This window comes from Mesocricetus auratus, unplaced genomic scaffold (genome assembly GCF_017639785.1).
Source record: "Mesocricetus auratus isolate SY011 unplaced genomic scaffold, BCM_Maur_2.0 Super-Scaffold_6730, whole genome shotgun sequence".
NCBI lineage: Eukaryota > Metazoa > Chordata > Mammalia > Rodentia > Cricetidae > Mesocricetus > Mesocricetus auratus.
This window is the reverse complement of record NW_024429184.1, coordinates 14434594-14453461: the sequence shown is the minus strand read 5'-3', so window position 1 is coordinate 14453461 and position 18868 is coordinate 14434594. Positions and strand designations below refer to the sequence as shown.

The 18868-nt window shown below is 44.4% G+C and overlaps 1 protein-coding gene across 1 annotated transcript in view; it reads left to right on the top strand.

Annotated features, from left to right (window-relative positions):
* Positions 1 to 9793: 9793 nt before the first annotated feature.
* Frmpd1 (FERM and PDZ domain containing 1) overlaps positions 9794 to 18868 on the top strand; it is a 169977-nt gene continuing 160902 nt past the window's right edge. Inside the window, exon 1 of the mRNA XM_021232300.2 lies at positions 9794 to 9994. The gene's annotated coding sequence lies outside the window, so the exon portion shown is untranslated. The remainder of the gene's footprint in view (positions 9995 to 18868) is intronic.

Genomic DNA, 18868 nt, shown 5'->3' with positions numbered 1-18868 from the left:
ACTATGAGAGCAATTGATAGTGTTAGCATAACTGTCTACCTTCCTGATTGACAGCGTGTAAGACCCTGGGGTTAGGGAGAAAAAAAAATCCCTCGTCTGCTTATTCGAGCTTTAATGAACACTTGCATCTATAATTCATACAGTGGACCAGCAGGAGCAGCTCTAGTGTAGGAGGGGCTGACTCCCAAGGAAAAGCTCCAGCCAAGCCCTGCTGAGCGAGTGAGTTCCCTCGGAAGGAGCCTGGAAAGATCGTGTGTTTTGAATTCTAATTGCATCACTGAGGGCAGAGTAGTCTGGAGAGTATGAATGTTGAAATATCATCACTTGTGGTCAGGCAGTGTGCTGACTAGATTTTGTGTCAAGTTGACACCAGCTTGGGTCATCTGGGAAGAGGGCACTTCAAATGACAAAATGTCTCCAACAGATTGGCCTGTGGGGGCATTTTCTTGATTACAGGTTGATGTAGGAGGGCCCAGCCCACTGTGAGCAGTACAATTCCTTCACAGCTGATCTTGGGTTGTGTGATGAAGCCGGCTGAACAAGCCAGCAAGCAGCCCTCCTCCAGGCCCTCGGTTTCCGTCACTGCCTCCAGCTCCCACCCTGGTTTCCCTTTGTGACAGAGTACAGCTGTAAGCTGAAATAAATTATTTCTTTCCCAAGTTGCTTTTGGTTATGGCATTTACCACATCAATAAAACCAAACTAAAACAGATAACAAAACAGCCAGTTTGAACAATAATCAGAGCTTGCCACACATGGTGGCTCACGCCTTTATTCTCAGCACGTAGGAGGCAGAGGCAGGTGGACCTCTGAGTTTGAGGCCAGCCTGGTCTACAAAGTGAGTTCCAGGACAGCCAGGGTTACACAGAGAAACCCTGTCACTGAAAACAAACAAACAAACAAAAATCAATAAGCTGATCTCATCCATCTGAAAAGTGGAGCAAAACAGATTGGGAAGGAAATAATTACATATCTAGTAGCTTAGACTGTGTTTAGATGTGGAAATACTTTGTTTTTCCTATACTGAACTCCTTTTGGTTCACAGAATGGATTAAATTAGCAAAAAAATATGCTTATTGAAAAAAGTGTAGATTTTTAGAGACTTGAGTTGTTAAATTCAAGAGGCACCTGTTTATGTCAGACCAGGCTGGAATTGAACTTACAGAGATCCGCCTGCTTTAGATTTATTTACTTTTATTTTATGAGTGTTTTTCCTGCATGGATGTCTGTGCATCATGTGTGTGCCTGGTACCCAAGGAGGTCAGAAGAAGGTGTTGAATCTTTAGGAACTGCAGTTACAGATGGTTGTGAGCCTCCTTGTGGGTGTTGGGAATTGAACTTGGGTCCTCTGCAAAAGCAGCAAGTGCTGTTGGCTTCTGAGGCACCTCTTCAGCCCCAGGGCAGTGTAATTTGTATGAAGATTCCTTAGGAAGGTCTGGTGCCTCAAGTGACCGAGAGGCATTAATTGACTAGTGCAGCCCAGTTTACTAGTGTGCATCAGGTCTAGGGGGATTGTTTCTGCGTCCAGGACACACATCATGGTGAACTTGGCCTTTCCCCTTTGCATGGCCCCTCTAATTGTCTTGGAGAACACCCATAAAAACAGGATCCCCATTTTAGGCTTTTAAATAGTGCTTATTTATATATCTTTTTTTTTTTTTGGTTTTTACGAGACAGGGTTTCTCTGTATTGTTTTGGAGGCTGTCAGTCCAGCCTGACCTGGAACTCACAAACATCCGCCTGCCTCTGCCTCCCGAGTGATGGGATTAAAGGTGTGCGCCACCACCGCCTGGCTCTTATTTATATATCTATTTATATAGCATATAGGTGATGGTGTCATCCAATACACAGAGGGTTTAGGTGAGGCAAATTAAAAAACATGATGCTTCCAGAAGTCATTTCACATCATTGGATGGTGTCATTTCACATCTTCAACTCCTCATTATTTTTCCCTCATCTGGATGCCGAATGCTTTGAGTCTCATCTTTGAAGTCACTTCTAACTCTAAAATGCTATATTTCCAAGCTCACCATGTTTCCCCTCTTTCTATAACATGAACCAAAGGCTAAGGGCAAAGGATTTCCTGTGAAGTGCACTGAGACGCAAAAATAAAGAAGTATGCACACATAATTTAATATTGGTGTTTGTGTTCCTTAGTTTGATCACAGAGGAAGCAGCAGCTGACATCATAGCCTGTCTTGTTTTCCATCTAGATCCCAGGAGGGATTTAGGAGCCATTTCCTTTGACTCAATTTCCCAGACAACTCTCATGTAAGTGTTTGGAGTGTACGACCAAACTGTAAGGGAATTAAATGTTTTATATTTCCATCACTGGGGAGGCATTTATATGTGCATGGCCAGAGAGTCACTGATGATTCTTGATCAAGGAAAGAACACAATATGAAATCTCAGTGAGCCTGTGCTTTGTGGTCTATAGAAAACTGTAGACTTCTCTGGACAGTTCAGCTTCTCTACTTAACACACAGGGAAACTGCGGCCCAGAGAGGAGCTAATTAAGGAAAGAGAGACCTAGGTGAGTTTCTGACCTCTAGTTTTGGGTTTCCTCCCATCATAGCCCGCTAGAACGAGTGATTTCATTGACAGTCCTCCCCCAAGAGATGAGGACAGCAGGAATGGGGGCTCTTTCCATCTTTGGAGAGGCAGGGTTTACCCTGCAGCAGGCTGAGGGTAACGCTTTCCACACTCCCACACCCATGCTGGCAGCTGATCTGGACTGAGTTATTATTCTGCTACATGTCTATCCTTCCTCATTCCTCAGGAGAGGAGAGCATTCTAGCACTCCCTGGACATTTTCCGGGTGTGGTGGGGGCATTCCTTTACTCCTAGTAGTAGAAGCTGGGAGAGGGAAGAGTAAGTAAGAGTTCAAGTTCATTCTCTACTACACAACAAATTTAAGGCTATCCCGGGCTACATGAGACCCCTATACCAAAGAAAATCAAAATCAAAATCATAAAAATAATCTTGACTTTGAAGTCTACTCAGGACTCAAAGTGAATCAACAGAATTCAGGACAAGGAAGAGAGGCTTGGGCTCTCAAAGAGTGCCATGTGGGTCAGCAAGGTGGCTCAGCAGGTGAAGGTGTTTCCTGCCAAGCCTGATGACCCAGGTCCCACACGATGAAAAGACCTCTATACTCACGCCCTCAGCAACAAACAAACAAGGATGTTTAAGGAGATTTCTCTGATCAGGTGTGATGGTGCGCCTCAGGAGGTAGGGGCAGACAGATCTGACATCTGTGTCTGCATAGTGGTTCCAGGCCAGCAGGGGCTGTGTAATGAGACCCTGTATCAAACAACAGTAACCAGGAGATTGCTCTGTGATAGATGCTCATACCCTCACCCAATAGATAAGGCATCATACTTCCAGATATTGCTACCTAGTGAGAGATTTACATCTCCAGGAAGGGGCCCTTTGGAACCTCAAAGAATGAAGAGAGTTTTGATGGACTTCACCTCACCGGCTTCCTCTTTATAGAACACTCTGCTCTTGTTTTCATAGTGAGGCCTTCACCATCTGAATGATTTATAAGCATATGGTCCCTTTCCAAGAACCCTGGAAGCACAAGTGTAAGGAGTGTATTTGGTCATTCTCAAGTCCTCCGACCATTGAGGGCATGTGTTTATTGATAAGTATTGGATCCCCGGTTATTGGGTATCCTCTGCCGATACAACAAGCCAAATCAAACAGAATTAATAAGACTATTTAATAAACAGAGCGAAGCAACTCCCAGGTGACTCCTGGGAAGGCAGGAGAGAGAGCACATGGCAGGTCTGGTGACCAGGTATTAAATACCCTGTAGGCGTGGTCTTGCACAACTTCAAGGGAGGAACTGGCGGCTGAGGGATGGGGTCTGGAATGGGAGGAGTGGGGACCAGGTGCCCAGCTGAACATCTGGGCAGGGTCTAGAATGGGAGAGTGAGACTAGAGATTCCCAGTGTCTATATGTGATTAAAAACTTACTACCCATTGAGTGAATGAACGAATGAATGAATGAGTGAGTGAATAGCAATGTATGCATTAGGCTGAAAGGAAATAATCCCCAAAAGAAATTTATTCCAAATAGTATTTATTATATTTCTATATAAGGACTTATTTCTTACAGCTTTGGTAAACTTGGTTTTGTTTGGCTGAGGACAATAGGGGTCCAGTGAGATGGTGCAGTGTGTGAGTGCCATGTCTGCCAAGCCTGAGGGTCCTGGAGACCAAACTCATGTCCTCAGTCTTGGCAGCAAGCGCCCCTACCCACTGAGCTATCTGCCAATCCGCTTTTCTCATTGATTGTTTGATACAGGGTCTCACAATACAGTTCTCGCTGACCTAGAACTTACCAACTAGACCAGACTCGCTTTGAAGTCACAGAGATCTGCCCAACATATTTTTTAATTTAAGAGAAGCCCTATTAGTGCATATTCATCATACAAAGAAAAGGGTTTATAATGACACTTTCATTTAAATGTATTGTTTACTATTACAATGCGTTACCCCACTGCTCTCTCCTGTGCCCACAGTCAAACTAGCCCCTTCCCCTGCCCAAATAAAATAGTCTGTTTTCTACTTTCATGTCATATGTATGTATGTATGTATCTTTAGAGAGAGAAGTTTCACGTTTGTCTTTCTGAGTGTGTCCTATCTTACTTAACTAGATGCTCTTTGTTTCCATTCACTCTCCTAAGAGACACCTTTCTTTATGGTAAACAAAAGTCCAGTGTGTGTGTGTGTGTGTGTGTGTGTGTGTGCTCCATATTTCCTTTCTCTAGATATCTGTTGATGGAAAAGCTAGTCATCTGCAGGAGTCAAGAATGACCCCTAGGGCTGGGGAGATGCCTCAGTGAGTGAAGAACTTACCTTGAAGCATGGAGGCCTGAGTTTGGATCCCCAGAACTCATATAAAAGATGGGTGTGGTGACACAAGTCTGGAACCCCAGCATTGGGAGGCAGAGAAGAGGGAGGATTCCTGGGGCTTGTTGGTTATCCAGTCTTAAACAGTCTTAGAAAATAAGGTTGAGAGGGCAAGCAGGATGGCCTAGTGACCTGGGTTCGATACCCAGGATCCACATGGTAGAAGCAAGAATTCCTACAAGCTGTTCCCTGAAAATAAAAAATAAATGTAAAATGTAGGAGAGCAATAAGACACCCAGTGTTGACATTTGATCTCCATAAGTACTCAAGCATGTATGTATACATAGTATGTATACATAAGTACACATGTATGTATATGTACATGCATACATACACCACACATATACACATACACATTTAAAGAAAACAGTATTATTGGGGCTGGAGAGATGACCCAGTGGTTAAGAGCACTGGCTGCTCTTCCAGAAAATCCTTGTTCGATTCCCAGCACCTACATGGTAGCTGGTAAACACCTGTAACTCCAGTTTTAGGGGATTCTACTCTTTGTATGAATGCTTGTATATATACACACTGTGTGCTTGTGGTGCAGGCAAAATACCTATACACATAAAAATAAAATGAAAACAATTTAAACTATGATCTTTAAATTTCATTGCTTTTATTTATCTATAACAATATAATTATATAAAACCCATATGATGCTTTCTATCTCTCATTTTTAAATCAAAAATACATATTTATTTACTTTAAGATATATTTATTCTTATTTTATGTGCATGAGTGTTTGGCAAGTTTGCATGCATGTATGTGCATCACGTGCATGCCTTGAGTTCTCAGATACCAGAAGAGGGCTCTGATCCCCTGGAACTGAAGTTTTGGGTGGTTGTCAAACCACATGTGGGTGCTGGGAACAGAGCCCGGGGCCTCTATAAGAGCAGCAAGCCACCAGGTGTGGTGGCACACACTTTAATCTCAGCACTCAGGAGGCAGAGGCAGGTGGATCTCTGTGAGTTCAAGGCCAGCTGATCTACAGAGTCAGTTCCAGGACAGCCAAGGCTGCATAATGAGACCCAGTCTTGAAGAAAAAAAGAACAGCAAGCATTCTTGACCACTGAGTGGCCTCTCCAGCCCCTCATATTTGTTTTATAATAATATGGAATTAAGAAAGGAAGAAAGCAATCTCCTATAATACCACAGCCGCTATTGTTATATTGATAGTAACCCTTTCAGAGTTTCTCCAAGTTTCCATTCCCACACTCTCCCTCTGATGTTTAGAGCATGACAAACAAGTCTTATGAGAGCTGCATTGGTGGCGCATGCCTTTAATCCCAGCACTTTGGAGGCAGAGGCAGGCGGATCTCTGTGAATTCGAGGCCAGCCTGGTCTACAGAGTGAGTTCCAGGACAACTTCCAAAGCTACAGAGAAACCCTGTATCGAAAAACCAAAAACAAGTCTTATGAAAGGCAAACACTACTTGTCTCATCTTAGAAAAGAAACACATTTAGCACAAATTCTAATTGGTCTTAATAATAAAAACCCAAAGTCAGATTTAGGGGTTAATGCTGAAAGATCAGAATAGCAGAGCAACCAGCCACTAGCTCTTACCTCTACTGAATCCTCAGACCGAAGTGGTGATCCTGTCTCTAGGAATCGTCAGACTGAATGATCTGAGCTCCTGTCTCTGCCTTCCTCATGCTCCTCTCTCTGCCCAGCCATATCCCTTACTGTCTCCACCTCCTTAGTTCTGGGATTAAAGTGTGAGCTGCCACCACTTGACTCTGTTTCTTTTTCAGACTGGATCAATTTCATGTAGCCCAGGCTGGTCTTGAACTAACAGAGATTCATGTGCCTCTGTCTTCCAAGTGCAGGGATTAAGGGTGTGTGCTACCACTGCCTGGACCCTATGGCTAACTAGCGTGGCTAGCTCCGCACTCTGATCTCCAGACAAGCTTTATTTGTTAGAGCACAATCAAAATATATACAAATGCTTCCCCGCTCCCCAGCATGTCAGAGTTCAGTTGCTCCATATTACACAGACAGTGAAGGGAAGAGCACGCTGGTCATTCCGTTTCATGATGTTTGGAACCCATCAGGGTAGAACAAAGGCCAGTCCTAACGCGAAGCCTTGCTTCCCGGCTCAGATGGGAAACACAGTGTAAGCTGTCTTTGGTGCTTGGCTATTGACTTCAGCACCCCTGCCTTTGTGTGAGCACCTCCAGTTCTGGGGACTCCCCAACTCTCTGGGACAAGTTCTGTGTGTCTTTCCATGCTATTCACCCAGTTATATCCTCCTAACTGTCTGCCAGAAATTGTCCCAACTTCCCTTGTGTCTCCATAAGGAGACTGGAATCTCCCTTGAAACATGCTTCTCCAGGATAAACTACATTTTGCAAAATCCTTGTAGATTTTTGTAGTTTTCCCTTATGCACAACCTTAGCTTTCTCTTTTTAAACTTTTTGTTTGTGTAGGTGTTTTGATGTTTTGCTTGCATGTTTGTCTGTGTGCCTGCTTCCCTTTGAGGCCAAAAGAGGCCATCAGATCCCCTGGATAGTTGTGATAGTTCCAGATAGCTGTGAGCCACCATGCTGGGACCTAAACCCAGGTCCTCTGGAAGAGCAACCACTGCTCTTTACCACTGAGTCATGCCTCTAGCCTACAACCTTAACTTTCCTGTTTAACAATGATATACTCTGCATCTACACTCGCACACACACATTGGTGCACATGCACACGGCCTCAAAGGGACTTACTTGGGACTCTGGGATTCGAAGCCAGAAACTCTCCATTCCTACCCAGAAATGTGGAACAAGAGTGTGGGCCTGGGAATCCATCTCTTTAGTCCATGGTCCTCCCCACGACAAATGGAATTCTCTGGCCACCCTTTCTAGTCTTGATCTTCAGTCTATGAAATGCAGAGGTGGGGTGTCTCCGCAGTGGAAGGGCAGACTCTTGAGGTAAAGGCTGGGTTTCCATTCTGCCCCTCTGTGAAGCTGAACGCTTGTGTCAGATATGAGCCTTCCTATGCTCTTGTTTTTTCATCTGTAACAGAGGAGCGTGGTATCCATTCAAAGTGCTGTTGAGAGGGCTTGATAAAATATTGTTTTTAAAGTGCTTGACTTATGGTGGACCCTTAATAAGTGATAGCTACTACTAATAAATAATTTTTCAGTAAGGAAAATGAATCATGGCTCAGTCACACTCAAAATGGAACAAGGATCGTTTTTACAACAATATTTGTTATCATTTTTCCAGCGCCGGCTATCACTGTCCTCCAGTTCACAGGACATTTGAAGGAATCACATATGCCAATAGCCTCGAAGCCTTGCTTTCTGTTCCCTCTGCAGTTCAAAGACAGATTTGGTTTGCGGGTCCATCCTCTCTCTGAAAGTGCTTACCTTGAAGGACTTTTGAAGCTCTCAGCTTGTCGTTGGCTTTAGACACCACAGGCTACACAACGCTTTCCAAAAAGCATTCCTCTCCTTGTTCTCCGCGTTCTCTGATCTTTCCAACCATGCTCTGCAGCCTTTTCCTACACGTGTCCTTCTAGTCATTTCTTCAGTGTGCTTTTAGGTCCTTTCCTGGATCCTCCTCTCTGCACAAATATACAGTCTAGCCTGGCTTCAACCGCCATCCTTAATAGTGATTTGCCACATGACTTTAGCTCATTTCTTTCCAGAAACACAGACCTGCATATACAACCAATGTACTCATTGATTTGTTTTGGGTAAGGATCTCATGTAGCCAAGCTAACCTTTAACCCCTGTTCCTCCTGCCTCTACCTGCCAAGTGTTTGCATTGTGTGGGAGTATCATCACACCCGGCTCATCTGATGGCTATCCATACTGTCCTGTCCACCGGCCTACGAGTACCTCACACATCACCTTTTCAATGTGGAACCAATCACCTTCCCTTCCATCTTAGCCCTCTTAGGGCCGCTACTCTAGATCGTCTGAAACTATGTAATTTATGAAGAACAGGTGTTTACTCTGTCTTGGACAGGAGCAAAAGATCAAAGCGCTGGCAGCGAGCCTGGTGGACTGGCTGCATGCTCACATCAAGGGGCAGGGAGGCCAGAGAGAGGCCCCTCCTGAAGGTCCTGTTTATAATGGCATTCACGAATTCACAGGAGCAGAGTTGTCACCCCCCCCCAACACCTCCTGATTTCTATGAGTTCAAGGCCATCCAAGTCTACACAGGGAAACCTTATCTTTAAAAATACCTTAAAAAGAAGAAGCCCAAGACACAGAAGCAGAGGTGATGGGGAGAGGAAGAGGAAAAGAAGGGGGGAGGGGATGAAGAATCTGCCCTTCCTGTATGCTTATCCGTGACGGCTTCTCTATGCCTATAAGACTTATGCCTAATCCTGTCTCAGTATGAATGCACCCACCATAATGCCTTCTCATTGCTGTGTCTCCAAAGCCAGCCGAGTGCTTAGCAAATGGTAAGTGCCCAGTGTCTCCTAAGTCTGCTGTTATACAAAACGATGGAGGGGCCAGTGCTGAAGTTTTCACTGTAAGCCCACTGGAATTTGCAGGAGAGAACTGAAAAGTCTCAGAGGCCATAAACAACGTGTGGGCGCATCTTGCTTTTCAGCATGACAGACAGACGAGGCACAGTGATGGATAGACCACAACATCTCTCGAAAACCTACACAGCGTTTACACTTCCGCACTCATCCCCTTGTGGGTGAAGAGCCCCAGGTGAGCCGGGATTGCTCACTCCAGGTGAGCCGGGATTGCTCACTCCAGGTGAGCCGGGATTGCTCACTCCAGGTGAGCCGGGATTGCTCACTCCAAGCGGGACTGGCAAGCCTGCCGGCACACCCCAGGAGGGTGTGGACTGTGCCAAGTGTTTAACAGCCAGCGAGGGTGGAGAGCAGAAGGACGGGTTGGGAGAAGAATGACACACAAGAGGCGAATCTCCAGTTGGGCAATTCTGTCCTGAGCCCTTGGATCAATGAGCTGAGTGACCTCGGCTAAGTGTCTACCTCCTGTGGGTTCCAGTGACCGTGTTTGTAAGATGAAGGGTTGGATTGGGCAGTCTCTGAAGTTCCTTCCAGGACTCGCGATTGGTGATCGGCGTGAAGTCTGTGGACAGCTGTGGGAGCAAGCAAGTAAGTGTGTCTTGAGAGCCTGTGGCAACCGGACCAATGGTTCCAAGTTGGCAGATGTCTTCAGCAACAGGAAACCATGCTAGGCATTCTGGACGTAGGGAGCTCTGAGGACAGCTGCACACCATTCACCATGGTGTCTTAAGACTCTAACTGGAGTCTGAATGAAAGAAGCTATCTAGGGACTGAGTGGCAGATGTGTGGTGCATAATATAACGATCACATTTGGGAGAAGTTTGTATGTGTATCAGCTGAGAATGTTAAGCATTTGCTTTGAACGCTGAAATTGTCCAGTTGCATACTGAAGTTTATGTATTGTATCGCTTGGAACATGGCTGGGTGTTCTTCAGTTGAACCGTTGAAACCGTGACCTATGGCTAGTTGTAGCTTGAGGATATGAACAACCAAGTTATAGAAATTTAGAATTCGAAAAAATTTAGAATTTTTTAAAAAAGGTTATTTATTTTGAAATTTACCTGATCATTGGTTACAAGTAGCTTAAAAATGGGTCTTAATTATTATTTTTATAATAACAATTATATTTGTGCATATTGACTGTGCAAAATAATGGATTTCGTTTTTATTTTATACACTATTTTGATCATATCCACCCCCATTACTCTCTAGTGCGGTCTCCTGCCTCCTGCTGAGTTTCTTCCTTTGCTAACGGTCCATCTTCTCCTTCCACGTCTCCATCTCTAAGGGGAGAACATGTGGGTGTGTATCTTCCTCAGGATAGCTTATTTCACTTAACAGCATGCTCCTCAGTTTCGATCATTTTTTTTCCCAAAGACGGTTTCATTGTTTTTCTTGGTTTCCTAAAACTCCAATGTGTGTGTGTGTGTGTGTGTGTGTGTGTGTGTGTGTGTGTGTGTGTGTGATTGCCTGGTAAGTGGGCTGATCACGTAGCTTGACTGTGGTTAATAGAGCCATGGTAAGCACGGATGTGCAGGTATTTCTATTATGCACTGACTTTCACACTTTTGGACCCAGGACTGGAACAGCTTCAGCCTGTGGTGGTTCTAAGTTTTTAAGGATGGTTGTAATGGCTTTGGCAAGTGCATTAAAGGTTTTTTGGAAGTACAAGGAAAGTCAATATTTAGCTCAACATAGTGGCACAGGACTATAATCTCAGTACTGGTACGCTAAGTCAGGAAAACTGTGAGTTCGAGTATATAGCAAGTCCCAGGCCAGGCTGGGTTACATAGTGACATTCTGTCTCACAAAGGAAAGAAATGAGAGACGATTTGCCTAACTCTGTGACCATATCATATCCAGGGTAGTTAAAACCTCTGAAATAACATGAATAAGTCATCACGGACAGTATCATGGGCTAAAAATTCTGTGAAGACTTTCTGTTCCCTGGCATCTGGATTTCCACATTTTTTTTTTGGTTTTACGAGACAGGGTTTCTCTGTATTGTTTTGGAGGCTGTCCTGAAACTCCCTTGGTAGACCAGCCTGGCCTCGAACTCACAGAGATCCGCCTGCCTCTGCCTCCCGAGTGCTGGGATTAAAGGCATGTGCCACCACCGCCCGGCAGAATTTCCACCTTTTTGAAAGAACTGGCAGTACAGAGGTCTAAAGCTTCCTGGCTTCGGGCAACTCCTTTCAGATCCGGTGTTCTTTATAAAAATAGTTATGTATGATTCATGTGAGTCACTTGCCTGTCATCTTGAAGGTTTTGAATTTGAATTCTAGTAGAAAAGACACCAGCCGAATGTTAGGGTGGCTGGATGTCGCTCTTAGAGGACCAACACCGATGTGGGCCAGAAGCAAAATAAAAAAGTCCTGGGGATGGGGAGAGAAAACAACTGGAACCAAGAGTGAAAGAAAATGGAGTCATCTCGAGGCCCTAGAAAGAGGAGTCAAAATAGGCAACTAGCAATAGTTAATATAATTGAGAGCTCTGTGCCAGGCACGGTTCAAAATCATTGACTATAGTGATCACGATGATACTCTGGAAGTATTCACAAGTGGAAAACCCAGGGATAGAAAGGTTAAGTGTCCACCTGAAGACAATCGGGGTAGCTTGTAGAGTTAGGATACAGACTAGGTAGTTCAATTGGAGAGCTCTCACAACCAATCACTATACCTAGATGTTGTCATAATCTTTCAAGTTTGTGTATGACTCAATGTCTGTGTCTCTAGCACACAACCTGAGGCTGGAAGGCAAGGGGCCTGATTGCATGTTCCAAAGCTGAACAGAACCCAGCAAATTCAACCTCGTCCCTGACCTAGCACCTAGAGTTATGGTAGGTTCTGTTGGGCTCAGCAGCACACTAGGGAGATAAAGATTGCAAGCCAGTCCCTAAGGGCTGGCAGCAGAAACCTAGTCTAACATGCTAATGGAGGGTCATGGGCAGTATTTCCCTCGGGTCACTAGAAGGGAGAGGAAAGCCAGGAGCACTTAATTGCCCAGAGTCCAGGGAAGTGCAAAAGCAACTCGGTCATTATACATCACACCCTGGGAGCTCACTCTACACCAGACCATGTATGTTGCACTGTGCACAAGCACAGAATTAGATAGAGCCTATTCTTCCCCACTCTGATATGACCAGGGCCACCTAGCTAGCTGTAGGACTCTGCAAATGCCCTTAGAACCTCGCTCCCAGTTTGTATGGGGAGACTAATTCTAGGTCGCATTATTGCCTTCAGTGGACTTTTAAATGTTTATCTCACTGACCACCAATTGAAAGCTAGAGATGGTTTGGAGAATCTTCAGGTCCACTGGATGAACATTATGGAATAAGGATACCTATGAACAGCAACGGAAACACTTGTCTTTTCCTGGCAGGCCTGCGTTCTAAGATTTAAAAATAAAGAGACGCTGGGGTCTAAGTGCTTCCTGCTAGCTGCTTCCACGGTCACCACGATGCCTGCATGCAAAAGGAACCCTGTCCTTTCCTACCTCAGCTTGTGTGGAAGCCGAAGGCTAAAACACAAGTCAATTGAACAGAAATAGAAAGCTAAAACGTAAGTCAATTGATCAGAAGCAGGATACAAATCATTGTTTCTGTCATCAGCTTAGTTTTATTGGCTCAATTTAGGGTGATCTTACCCGACACTGCCATCTAGTTTGTTACATTTTGCGTTGTTTGTGCCACCCTCCCCTTTCCTTCAGCTACAGATACAGACAACAGGGTTATTAGGAGACAATTATTTAGCACCAGGCCTGTCATAGACATAGAAGAGAATTACACACTCATGGATTTATGGCTAGAACTCAAAGAGACATAAAAATAAGAACCCTGTGGTTTAGGTTGTGATGTTAAAACATTTGTTGGCTTCAAAGATCTTACATTGCATAATAAAAAAAAAACAGCTTTTGTCTATCTTTCCAACACGAACAGCTAAAGAATGGTGAAGAAATTAATACAAGAGAGCAAGTTCCCCCAAGAAGCTTGCTATCCCAGGACAATGCAGGTCATAACTTTTGTGAACCAACTTTAGAAGAAGCCAGATAAATTTGTGACCTGCAATAACATCTTCAGTGATTAAAGTCTAGACAGGATAGTGGGCTCCCAGGGATTATTCCTCTTCAACCTCCTGTGTCACAAAGACCACAGGTGCTCGCTGGGAATATCTTCCCCAGGGTTCTTCCTGGTATTCTGTTTTCCCTTCATGAACAGTCTCGTTTTCCATCTCCACCCTTCACCAAAATGTGCATAATTTCTGGGTCAGTCAAGTTCCACACTGGTTGTTTAGGAAGCTTGGTGTAGCGCCCCTGTGAAGAATTCAGTTGCATGCAATCCCTTCCACATGTTAGCTGTGCCTGGAAACCAGTTCTGAAGACGCTGCAGTGACCCCAGAGACTCCTGCTTTCTTTTACAAGTCATTCGCTGGAAGCACCAGCAGGAAAACAAACAATCTCACCAAGTCCAAGGGCAAGTAGATCCAAAACTCTATAGTAAAAACAGCTAAAATGCACGTTAGGCATCTTTGTTTTCTAGGCCTTGCCTGCCCTGAGAGCTTTCTAGGCATTCTCTTAACTCTCCCATAATTCTTATGACATGGGTATTATGTGTTATATCCCAGTTTTATAGATGGGTATTACCACACCTCAGCCTTATACCAAACACCCGATTGTCTTTGCAATGTCTCTGTTTATGCATTCATTTGGATGTTACAATCTTGAAGTGTCCCAAGCGTGGGTCAGTGAGAGGACTCAACAGAAAAGGCATTTGCTGCCAAGTTGATGATGATGACCTGAATTCAATGCCCAGGACCCACATAGTGGAAGGAGAGAGTGTATGGCTGCTAGTTGTCCTCTGAGATCTATGTGAGTGCCCTGGGCATGTGGGCGACTTACACACACACACACACACACACACACACACACACACACACACACACACACACACACAGTAAATAAATGTAAATACCAAAACTACCCCAAACTTGACTCCTATTATTTCCTTTCTCATTCTCCTGCCTCTGACAAATCCACACCCCTTCAGATGTCCTCATGCCAGGTAATGGCAATTCTTGCCTTTAAGCCGCTGAGGTCCAAATCTTCAGAATCATTTTTGACTCAGCATTTTCCCTTATGCCCCACCTCCAAACTGGTCAGCATATCTTGTCAAACTATATTCGGACTCTGACAGACCTCCCCATTTCCCACCCCCACCCAGCTCCTACCCTGGCTCAAACCAACCTCTCTGTCTTAACCTGGATGATGGAAGTAACTTTCTCGGGCCCTCCACGCCTATGCTCATCACAGCAGCAGCAGGGATTTTTGTTAAAAATCCCTGGGGCTTTATCTGACGTCACAGTTTTCTCTGACCTCCTCAGCTCGCTCTGTCTCCCTCATTGGTTCCAGCAACTCTGGCCTGACTTCTCCTTGGGAAAGCCAAGTCTGCTCCTGTCCCAGAATTGTCACCTCTGTTTTCCCTCTGTCACTCTGCCTGGATCTGTTTCTACTCCCATAGCCACAGGGTTTGAACTAGTCACCCCCCACCCCCAGGTCTTAATTCCAATGTCACTTTCCTAGACCGGTCCACTCAGATACCTGATTTGGCTTACAGGTTTCTTGTTTCCAGTTCCCCAATACATACTACGAGTTCCCCAGACTCATCATGTAGCTTTCTTTTTTTTTTTTTTTTTTGGTTTTACGAGACAGGGTTTCTCTGTTTTGGAGGCTGTCGGTCCAGCCTGGCCTCGAACTCACAGAGATCCGCCTGCCTCTGCCTCCCGAGTGCTGGGATTAAAGGCGTGCGCCACCACGGCCCGGCCATCATGTAGCTTTCTTATGTATTGTCTGCTTCCCTCCAGCAGAATGGTGAGCTGCTTGGGCAGGGGTTTTTTTTGATTTCTTACCATGGTATCCCCTGTGGCCAGAGAGCATTTAGTGCATAGACGAGCACTCACCTTGTTGAATGACTGAATAAAAGAAGGAAGTAAGACTCTCTTGATTTTACACAAATACTAAATGGCAACGTCAGGCATAACCTCTGAAGCTTCAACTACAGAACTTAGGTTTAGCATATATAGCCAGTATTGTTATCAAGTTAACATGCCTTCCCAGTGAGAAATCACCCCCACATACTTAGAGAGGAATAAAGGAAAAAATTCCTTAATATGGCTTGTGTCTGGCTCTGGTTAAGCCCAAAGAGGAGGCAGCCTTGAACAGAGGATTTCCTACGCCTTAGGCTTCAGCATTCTATAGCTGCTGCCTCCTTTGAACAAGTTAAACAGAGGCCGAAGACTGCAAGTCTGGCCTCATAAGCTAATGAGATGCCAGTGTTGTTCTCCTTCAGAGAGTTGTTACCTGGGGTCATCTTGCCACCTGGAAGAATTGTGCTTTTCTCAAGAGGAGAACTGGGGGCTTTATGGCAGACTAGGACTTAACCCTGGTTGTGACTCTGCCCCCTTGAGCTGCCTGTGGAGGTATGCTCTTTGATGTGGGGATGGGCCTAATGGCTGCTACCTCAGGGCCAACTCCTTTTGTTTATGGGGATGGAGCCTCAGTGGAGGTCAATGTTGGTGAACAAACATTAGCATCCTGGCATCCTAAATTTCTGCCATGTCTGACAGTCCTGGTTAGCACATTGCTTATTTTGAGGGTATTATGGAGGCAATGTGCCCTCAGCTAAGTTTTGCTTTGTGTGATTTAGTGACTTCCAGTAAATCTGTCTATTAAGTCCTGAACAACATCAGTTCTATTACTTCACAATTCTTCTGCATCATATATACACACATTTGTAGGATACATATGATTTTATCATGTATACATGTATGTACTGGATGATATGATGCCTATTTCCTACAATTTAGGATGCCCACATTCATGGTTCTTACATGGAGTTTGTATTTTTAGTACACCATGTTTTCTATACATTTCAGTCACCATCTTGAGACGTGGAATTCGGGGGCTTTCAAATTTGAATTTTTAGGGGCTGAGAAGAAGGCTTAGATGTGAAATCTGCTGTACAAGCATGAGGGCCTGGGTTCATACCCACAGTGCTCCTGTAAAAAGTACTGAAGTTCCATCTCTGGGAGGTACAGCCTGGAGGGTCATTGGAGTTCAAAGGTCAGCCAGTCTAGCCAATCAGAGAGCCTCAGGTTCAGTGAAGGAACCCCCACCCCATCTTAAAAATAAAGTGGAGACAAATTGAGATATGAATCCAACATTGACCTCTGGCCTACACACACACACACACACACACACACACACAGATATGCATTTTTAGTGTGTTACTTGTACTAAAACATTCGAATTGAACAGGCAAATTTCGGAAAGTCTTCCTCAGGGAGGTGATGAGAGACGGACTCTTGGGCAGCTCTGGGGATGGCACTATGCTACTTCTTAACCTAAGAGGCAGGCACAAAAGTGGTTGATTGTTATTTTCCTTTAATCTGTGTGAATATTTTATACACAACTTCACATATGGAATATAGTTCACAATTAAAGAGTTTTCCTTCAATTCTGTCCACCAATTCCTTTCTGGAAGCTATTAGTGCTACCAATTTATTTTTTAAAAGCTTTTTTGTTTTGTTTTATGTATACGAATGTTTTGCCTGTATGTTTGTATGTGTGTGCCTGGTACCCACGGATGTCAGAAGAGGGCACTGGGACTGGACAGGGAAAAGTTGACAAAGCTCCTGAATGAACAGGTACAGCCAGTGGTTGCCCAGGGAGGGAGGATCAGTCTTCTGCAGGGATAAGGCTCTTGACAGGTTGCCCAATCCCAAATGGTTAGCGCTAAACACATATACATCCAAGCAAATGGACTACATGGACACACACACACACACACACACACACAATTAAAACTTCATTTTAAAGAAAGAATGATTCATTGTATTCAGTCTGTGGGTATACTAAATATACTTGACCAGTCCTCTATTGAGAGGCAGTGAATTTGTCTCCCATCTTTTTTTTTATAATAATGTTGCAGCAGTTGTCTTCATGGGAAACACATTTGCCAATGTGAAAATATATTTGCAGGATAATGTTTAAAAGTAGAGGTCAAAGGGTGTGTGTGTGCTTGTAATATTGATAATGCCAACTTTTCCTCTGAAGCCTTTGTGCCAATTTTCATTGCCACCAACAATGTATGTGAGAAGTTAGATGTTTTTATCTGTAGGTTCACGGATCCTGAAATTGTATGCAATCTTTTGCTCATATATGAGTTTATTTTCTTTTAAAATTCATGTATGTGGAGGTCAGAGAACAACTTTCTGGAGTTGTTTCTCTCCTTCCACTGTGTGGATTTCAGATACCAAAAACGGGATGTCAGGCTTTGCGGCAAGCACCTTTACCTACTGTGTTTCTCTGGCTTGACTCTGTGTTTTCTTCTGGGAGAAGTCCACATGTGAATGTCCCCAGTTTATTAAATGACTGGAATCTGCTTGGCCAGACATGGTGGTTCACATCTATAATCCCAGCACTGGGGAGGTTGAGGTAGACAGAACACCTGATGATGCCAGCCTGGTATATGTAACAAATGATGGGCTAACCTGGGCAACATCAACATTGCCTCAAACATACATACCCACACTCACAGACCCACACACTCAGAGAAGAGGGGCGGAAATGGGGGGGGAGACAGAGAGAGAACACAGCCCAAAATCAATGTTTGGAGAAAGCCTTCCACTTGAAAATCCAATGTAAAGAGAAGGTTTTCAAGAAAAATAACTGGAAATGTCTTGTGTATTTACAATAAAAATGAAACCCTTAAGAGAAAATCCATGCATTTACTTTAGTAGACTCTTTATTTTGTGAGCCAAGTGTACCCATTCTGAGAAGACTAGGGCAAATCCCACAACAATAAAATCCATGTGTAACAAAACTTACGTTCAGCTAACACTGGCTTCTGTCCTGGGAATAGTTTTTGACATAGTACACAGGCCGTGGCATAGAGTTGGCACCTTGTACACCCTCAGTGTCTGAGCTGCATGCCCTTCTCCCATGACCCCTTGCCCTAGAAGATGCAGGACTTCATGTTTCTGGTTATAATGAGGTTGGACCCAAGTGATTCACTCAGCCAAGAATGGCCAGTGGTGACTGCAGATGTGTCAGCCTGGGTCTTGGCTCTCAGGGTACTGAGACTTTCTCACACTACTTCTCCCCTCAGCATCTGCGACAGGCGTGCATAGACCCTTAAGACCTTCTCCCTTCTTCCTTTGGCCATTTATAGGCCAGGAAACTCTCATACATCCCAGTTGTGTTATGTGGATCAACAGGTAAAGTATAATTAACTGTGAAGTAAACAGTAATTATTGTTATCGTTGTCAGTTCCGGCCTGGGTTCCTGACTGAGAGAGAGAACCTGTTTGCACAGTGACTCCCAGAGGGAGTTTATAACACCCTACAAGGTTATATGGGTGTGTCCTCCATTGAAGTATGTGAGGAGTACTTTAGAGTATTTCAAAAT